Below are 9,115 nucleotides of genomic sequence, written 5' to 3' on the forward strand. Positions count from 1 at the left end.
AAGCAAATGGTGGGTATTTGTCGTTTCTAATGGCTGAGGAATATTCCATTGTATACATAAACCACAGCTTCTTTATCCATTCATCTTTCGATGGACACCAAGGCTCCTTCCACAGTTTGGCTATTGTGGACATTGCTGCTAGAAACATCGGGGTGCAGGTGTCCCGGCGTTTCATTGCATCTGAATATTTTGGGGTAAATCCCCAGCAATGCAATTGCTGGGTCGTAGGGCAGGTCTATTTTTAACTCTTAGAGGAACCTCCACACAGTTTTCCAGAGTGGCTGCACCAGTTCACGTTCCCTCCAACAGTGCAAGAGGGTAGGGAACCGCTTTTGTAAGGAGCGTCCTCGCTGCCCTCATCTTGTAGCTGTAATCTCTATAGACAAAATGATTAACTGGAATACTCTGATGTGATCAATATATTTACCAATCTGTAATAAAGTAAGAACTGGGAACACCTGGGTGGTTCAGCTGGTTGAGTGTCTACCTTTGGCTCAGGTCATGATCTCAGGGTCCTGGGACTGAGCCCCACATAGGGCTTCCTACATGGTGGAGAGTCTGCTTCCCCTCTCCCCCTAGCCCTGCTTGTGTTCTCTCTCTCTCTCTCTCTCAAATAAGTAAATAAAAGCTTTTAAAAAATAACATAAGAATTTATTTTTGTAATTTGGGGAATTGTGTACCTTGATTCATTTATAAACGTTTTTTCCCCTAAAAATTAGTAATTGTTAATGTGAAAAAGAAAAAAGAATTAAAGGGGAAGGACCACATTGGGAAAATTGCATTTCTCTCCAGCATAATTAAGGAATACAGTGATTAAGGACCAAAGTAATGATTTAGGAAGGGGGAAAAAAGCATTGTTAGTTGACAGAGACATGGTAAAATAGGGAAAGAAGCATTGTAAATACATTATTTTGGACATGGAACTGATTTCCAGTTATCATTAATGTCATTTGTTTTTGGCAGTTAGTTAAGATCTAAGGAATGGTAAGCAATGTTTGAATAGCAGCAGGTACAAGAAAATAATATTCCCTGCTACTAGAAACTGCTCTTGGCCAGCTTTCCCCTTCTACTCCAGGTCAGGGATTTTACATAAACACAGTTGAAGGGAAGAGGAATTCTTTTCAATAGTTTTCTCTCTCTCAATTTCCAGTTTCAACAGCCTCTTCCCTTTCAAGAGGGCTGCCTTTGGCTTCACCTACCTTCCCAAATCCACCAGTTACTCCACAGCACATATTTAATCCACCTCCTAAAGACAAATGCTAGGTTTTGTTTTTGCATTCAACCTCTTTCAACACACACGCGTGCACACACACATGCATACACGCACATGTGTGCACACACACACGTGCTATAAAAATTCTTATCACTGCCGATGCTTTCAAAGAATCAGCACTTTCCTGGCAAGAGAAAATCAGGGGATAACATTACTAATAGACAACTGAGGGATGCCCGGGTGGCTCAGTGGTTGGGCGTCTGCCTTTGGCTCAGGGCATGATCTCAGAGACCGGGGATCAAGTCCCACATCAGGCTCCCTCCATGGAGCCTGCTACTCCCTCTGCCTGTGTCTCTGCCTATGTGTCTCTCATGAATAAAAAAAAAAAAAGACAACTGAGTCATAAAGGCAATATCATTTGGCAGATTATTAATGAGCCTTTCCTCATTAATTGTTTGTCATTCAAGAAATCATAACTTAAGGGCACTACCTGTATAAGCAAAAGTGAAATGTTCAGTAATCTTTCTTACCTAAGGAATACATCCCAATCCATTCATTCATATTGAAATAAATGAGGTTTAGAATTCATTTTGGCAGAAAGCTACTAAGTATCAGATATTCCCTAGGAATTTGAAATTCCCTAAATAGGGACCTTAAGTATTCAGAGATGTTTTTGGAAAATGGCAAAAGTCTTCAGAAAATGAGTCAAAAGGACATTGTTTATTTTTCATGCATAAGCAAGAATTAAAGAATAAAAGCTCAAAGGGAAGATAACAAATATGAATAATACACAGGAAGCACTTTAGAAAAAACTTCTGCATTTTTAAGTTGTGTTTTTCACTGAGTTTTAACATTTGCTGGTGCAAGTAATTACATTTTTATGAAAGAGGAAAACATCAAATAAGCCATTTAAAATGTGGAAGAAAAGTTTAGAAAATTCAAAAATGAGAGTAAATTGGTTATTCATGTCAAATTATGAAGAATAATGATCACATTAAATATAAGCTTGTCTTATTAACACAGGGTTAATATCACAGTAAGGTATGGAATAATAGGAAAAATTTAAAAATCTGTTTTTTCCTTAACAACTTTAGAAAAACATACATAAGTGTTTAGTAAAACAAAATACCTACAACTTCAACTAAGACATTCTGGATTTTTAGGTTGTGGAAACAAATAAAGGAAATCTCATCTAAAGGGAGTTGGAGGGCAGCCCGGGTTGCTCAGCGGTTTAGCGCCGCCTTTAGCCCAGGGCCTGATCCTGGAGACCTGGGATTGAGTCCCACGTCAGGCTCCCTGCCTGGAGCCTGCTTCTCCCTCTGCCTGTGTCTCTGCCTCTGTGTGTGTCTCATGAATAAATAAATAAAATCTTTTATAAGTAAGTAAGTAAATAAATAAATAAAATGAAGTTGGAAAGACCTGAACACTTCTAAACTGCCCCTCCCAATTTCCTTCTTTTTCCTTCTAAAAGAAACAGTTTAAATACATATTCAACATCAACACCCACTCATTTTTTTAATTTGGAATTAATAATGAGACTAAGGTTTTTAATAGGCCTCTAAATCTTATAATTCATATTTTTGAGCCCCTACTATGTGAAATTTAGCATCAAACAAGTTAAACAGTCTTTGTCTTTTAAAGGAGCTCATCGTGATGGTCCAGCCAAACTTTCCAAACTACCTAGAGAAAAAATCAGTTCAAAATGTCACTCTCTGCTTTTACAAGATAGGTACTTGAGCATATTACATACTGTCTAATTCACTTTTTCTTTACCTGTAAAATATGAATCATAAGATAAAAATTAACTCAGAGTGTATCTGTAATGAGACCATACAGAATTAATAGCCCAGAGACAGATTAATATTGACTTTGGATTAATAGATAATATTGATTCTGGATTGATACATTACTTTTCATTACTCCTCATTAAATGATTTCTTTATACATATGCATGCACACACACATACATGTACATACATATACGCATATATACACACACACATATATATATATATACATGTATACACAATTTATTTATGGAGAGTGACATAAGCTACCAACTACTGCTATCTATAATCCACTTCCCTACGAATATATCATCAAACCTACTGCATGTATTAATCTTTAAAGAAGTGATTAAAAAATAAAGAAGTGATTATATGGAACATTGAATAGCACTTCAATGCAAAAAAATGAAAATATGAGTTTGCAGAACAAGCTTTTATGTTAGCACTAAAAAAATACCCAGCATAGGGCACCTGGGTGGCTCAGTCAGTTAAGTGTCTGCCTTTGGCTCAGATCATGATCCCAGGATCCTAAGAACGAGTGCCATATTGGGCTCCCTGCTCAGCAGAGTCTGCTCCTCCCTCTGCCCCTCCTCCCTGCTCAGGAGCTCTCTCTCTCTCATGCTCTCTCTCAAATAAATAAAATCTTAAAAAAAATACCCAGCATATACTAGGTGCTCACTAGAAATATACTGAATGAATAAGAGTTAATCACTGACACTGTGCCAAAATTTATTGTCTAATGATTAGTTCTGTAACATTTTTAAATGATGAATGGAAGTGAAAGTCAAAGAGTTTTCACATCTATGGCACCGCCATAAGTTTTATGTGTTGACTCTGCACTTACTATGAATAATGCTGTGATGGCTAATTTTACACGTTAACTTGACTGGGCCAGGAAGCACCCAGATATTCAGTCAAATATTATTCTGTGTATGCCTGTGAGAATGTTTATCCATGAAATAAACATTTAAAACAGTGGACTGAGTAAAGCAGATTGCCCTTCCTAATATGGGTAAGCCTCATGCAATCGTTTGAAGGCCTGACAAAAATGGAAGGCTGACTTACCACTAAGAACCTTTCCTGCTTGATTGGCTTTGACCTGGGACACCGGTTTTTTTTCCGTACTTTGACTTGAATTTTCTGGATTTCCAGCCTGCTGGTCTTTGAGCTCTCCCAGTTCTCAACTTTGCCAACTGCAGATTTTGAGTTGTCAGCCTCCAAAATCATGTGAGCAAACTCTTTATTTTTATACACACATAATATACATGTACATATACATGTATTATAATTAATATATATACATATACACACACTTTTAGATATATATGTGCACGTGTGTGTATATATATACATACCCTATTGGTTCTGTTTCTCTGTAGAACATTAATACAATACAAACACTCACCACAAACATTTCAAAGAAACCTTTATCTTATAGTTCTGTATAAATATTTTTAAGAAACATGATCTGATTTGAAGTCTTCACATTCTATGCTTATATTTAGTTTTATATTCCTTATTTTAGAAAACCTGAATGCAATGCTTTTGTTGATATTTATGTATATTTCCTTTGTGGAAATTTGAAGTTCCAGCCCATGCTTCTTTATTGATTTCCCTTAGAAAAGTTGTTTTTTAAGTCTTAGGTTTCTTTTATTTCTCTTCTTCCCTAGGAGGTAATGATGAGGAATGAAATATTTGAGAAACACCATTATCACCCCCTTAGAAACCATTCAATAGTATTATTATTTTAAATATTTGAGGAGTATAATTATAGGGATAAGTTATTAAATAATCTTGAGACATAATGAGAAAATGTTCTACAAAATCAAGATCTCCTCTACTTAAACAGAGTCTTATAATGAATTCTACAATGGAATCTCCCAAGAAAATTTTCGAAGTCTACAATTATATTAAAACTAAACACTGTTGTTAAGCAAATAAGGATTAAAATTTTCTCACTGAGAAATTGATCATGTAGTTCTTTTCCATCTGCAGTATGTGATTCTATCATTAAGGTCAACTTATCAAATAGGTGTTAGTCTATTTACAGAATCAACAATTAAATGCCTCTAAAACTGCCTAGGTAAGTTTACATCATGACATTTGGTATTTGATTCTTTGCTTTCATCAAAAACACTGATTACAAAATAGTGTCAATTTCCAAAGAGAAATAAAGAGACAAAAAAAAAAGGTGCATTAACTGGAGTCATGGGATTAGCCCTTTTCTGAAAATAGGCATTTTATCCTTAGTTTATCTGAGAGTACTTCTTATAATAACCCTGTCACTCTTTGACCTTGAGAACAGATACCACATTTGATTCTTCTGCATATCTCCAGAATCAAACACAGTGTCTGACACTTATGTGGAATATCTACATGGTTGTTGCATTAATGCACAAATAAATGAATTATAAATACCTAGGTTGGTTTTATGTCTTCCATTATAATATCCTTGAGTTCTAAGAATATATTGTCTTTTAAATTAAATTAAATTAAAAGGCAAAACTATAGAGACATAAAGTAGATTAGTGGTATGCAGGTCTGGGGAGTGACTGCTTATGGGGAGCCAATTTCATTTTGGATTGATGAAATGTGAAATTTGATTGTGGTGATGGTTGCACAACACCATGAATATACTAAAAACCTTGCAAATGCTCACTTTAGAAAGGTGAGTTTTATAGTACACAAACTGTATCTTAATAGAGTTGTTTTATTCTCTTTTGGGGGGGAGGGGCGGGGAGAGAGAGAATCCTAAGCCGTCTACAAGCCCAGCACAGAGTCCGACCCCACAACCCTGAGATCACGAGCTGTGCTGAAATCAAGAGTTGGGTGCTTCACTGACTGAGCCACCCAGGCACCCCTAGAGTTGTTATTTTTAAAAAGGGCCTGAAGGCAGTCTGCACCAGGACCCCTGGGTGGTGCAGTGGAATTAGCGGGGGACTCGCTTTCATCTCAGGTCCCAATCCTAGGCTGGTGAGATGGATCCCCAGGTAGAGCCGGGCACTTAGCACAGAGCCTGCTTAAGACTCTCGCTCTGCTCCTCACCCCCCCCACCCCCAACACTCTCTCGGTCTCTCAAATAAACAAAAAAATCTTAAAAAAAAAAAAGAGACTCAGCACTGCCCTTGGCTTCCTGCCCCGCCCAGACTCAGATGGAACGTTGAAGCGGTGCCCCGCCGCGCCCCACGCCCCGCCCTCCGGCCACGCCCTCGCCCCGCCCACCGGCCACGCCCTCCCCACGCCCCTGCCACACCCTGTGCCCCGCCCCGTCCCGCCGGCCACTCCCTCGCCACGCCCCCTCGCCCGCCCCCCGCCGAGCACGCCCCGCCCCCTCACCTCGCCCCGCCCCTGCGTCGTGACCCCGCCCCCCCGCCTAACGGATTCCACCTCCCACCTCCACAACAACGGACTTTAAGGGACTTCCCTCCTGCCGCATCGCACCGCAGGCGACGCCCATCTCCCAGGTTCGCCAGAACTAGCACCCCGACTGCGAGGCCGCCGTCGACAGCCGGATCAGCCTGGAGCTGTCCGCCTCCTACGTCTACCAGTCCATGGCCTTCTCCTTGGAGCGCGACGACGGGGCCCTGAGGAACTTGGCCCGCTTCTTCCAGCGCCAGGCCCGCGAGGAGACCCAGCACGCCGAGATGCTCGTGGAGCTGCAGAACCGGCGCGGGGGCCGCATCCGTCTGCGCGACGTCAAGAAGCCCGACCGCGACGCCTGGGAGAGCGGCCCGAGGGCCACGGAGCGCGCCCTGCACCTGGAGAAGCGCGTGAACCAGAGCCTGCCTGCTCGACCTGACCTGCACCGGCTGGCCACCGACCAGAACGACGCCCAGCTCTGCGACTTCCTGGAGGCCCGCTCCCTCCGTGAGCGAGCGAGCGAGCGAGCGAGGCAAGGCCATCCAAGAGCTCTGGGAGGCTACGGCACCAGCCTGCGCAGCGTGGGGGCCCCGGAAGCCGGCCCGGCCGAGTACCCGTTCGACAGGCTCACCCTGCGCCACAGCCACAAGGAGAACTGACCTGGCACGGACACCTCCCCCGGGCAGGGCCCAGGGCGACTTCCCCTGGGCGCCCCGCCGAGCGTGCATGTTGCAGTATTGCCTTGGCAGAACCTTCAGGTTTTTTTCTTCCAGTTCTGCCATAAATTATAAATAAATAAATAAATAAATAAATAAATAAATAAATAAATAAATAAAAATAAAATTATAAAGTTGTTTGGTTTCAATAAAGTTATTTGGCTCAAAACTTTAAAAAGGTCTCTGGTTGATTCCCGCGCAAACCCTTCACCTTTTAAGTTTTACAACAGGTATTCAGGAGTCTCTCCACCCACCTCTGCCCCATCTGTATGCAGCTCGGGATCTCTGAAGATGGAGAGGAAAGGTACTCCATGGAACCTGGAAAACACAAATCAATCTTCCCCTGATAAACGATGTAAGGGTGGGGGTGGGCTGGGGTGGGCCGGGGTGGGCCGAGATGGGCCCAGGTGGGCTGGAATGGGTCAAGGTGGACGGGTGGGGGGGGGGAAGGGCTGGGATGAGCCATGGGACCCTGGAAAATACAATATCAATCTTCCCCTTATAAACGACGTGGTTATATGAGGATGGGGGTGGAGTGGGATGAGGTGGTCCCTGGTGAATGGAGGTGCATGTGAATAGTAAAAGTATAGAAACTATCCCCTGAAGCTCATGACTGCAGTTGCGTCTGGGGAAGAAGGAAAAGGAATGTGATTGGGCAGGGATTAAAATAAAGGGGTCTTGGCTTTATCAGAAATGTTTATCTTCATTAAATTCTGCAAATACTAATGGTTAGATCTGCATAGCAAGATGGAGGTCTTGGAGGTCAGAATGTCAGAGTATCTCTGACAAGCTCATCCTGGGCAACAGTGATAATAGGAAATGAGTCTTAGGCCAGCTTCAACATAGACACCAGCAGTAACTTCCCGTGGTCACCAATGCCTGGCATACATATTGCAATTACAAAATGATCACTTATGTATGTTTTCTTTAATATGTCTCATATGTATATCTCTCTATATAAGTGTATTTGTATTCATTCCAAATAGCAACAGAAGAGTTTATTGTGAATCTCCAGACAAGATCCTGAATGTTTGCTTAGGAAGACACTGTTGAAAAGCACTGGATTATTATAAATCAATTTAGCTGCTTCCTAGACCTTTCCTGAGTCTGGTTATATCTCTGCCATTGGGTTTCATGAGTCCAACTTTGATTTAGCTTTTGTTATTTGCTACCAAGAAAACCTAAACTAGTATGTCTTATTATCATACCTTTACCAGGCTCCACTGTAATTATTTACAGTAGAGTAAATAGCTCCTCTAGAGTAGTAAGTGGCATTTTTTCTTTATCCCTAGACGAAGTTCACTGAAATGAAAAAGGAAGGCAAAAAAATTTTTAAGTTACCTGGATGGAAATACAGAGTAGGTGAAGACTGCCACCATAGGCATCCCTTTCATCCAAAAGTATTCCCTTTATAACTTACAGGTTTTAATTCCTTAGACCAGCCTTTCCAAGACTGAACACAAAATATTAGTAGGTGTTCAGTGAAAAATGGATTCATGGATATATATAAACACACACATATGAATATATATATATATATATATATATATATATATATATATATAATGTAGTCCTTAAATTAGCAGGAATTTTTTGTTTTATTTTTCAGTTTTTGTTTAGGAATTTTAAGTCTTTAATGCAAATATATATATACATATATATATATATATATAGTGAATTTATAACAAGGGGATAAAATATTCATTATTTCTCATTCTATCTCACAGAACAATATTCCAAAGAAAATAGCTTCAGAAACAACGTTAAACAATCTCATTGTCTGTTGTTTGAGAATCACATACATAGCATCTAAACCTCACTCACTTTCACTAAAAAGTCATTTAAAAAAAACTGGAATCTTTGCTATGAAGTTTCCAGCACCATAATTTTTTTAGATATTTTAAAGACTATTTATTTGAGAAAGAGAGAGCCCACAAGTGGGGGGCGGGAGGCAGAGGAAGAGGGAGAAGCAGACTCCCTGCTGAGCAGGGAGCCCAATGCAGGGATTGATCCCAAAACACTGGGATCATGACCTGAGC

General features: G+C 40.8%; 1 pseudogene; it reads left to right on the forward strand.

Annotated features, from left to right (window-relative positions):
• The first annotated feature begins 5,978 nt into the window (after nucleotides 1-5,978).
• Nucleotides 5,979-7,205, forward strand: LOC112655394 (ferritin heavy chain-like; annotated as a pseudogene).
• The last annotated feature ends 1,910 nt before the right edge of the window (nucleotides 7,206-9,115 follow it).

Source organism: Canis lupus, chromosome X, assembly GCF_003254725.2.
Source record: "Canis lupus dingo isolate Sandy chromosome X, ASM325472v2, whole genome shotgun sequence".
In the NCBI taxonomy this organism is placed as follows: Eukaryota; Metazoa; Chordata; class Mammalia; order Carnivora; family Canidae; genus Canis; species Canis lupus.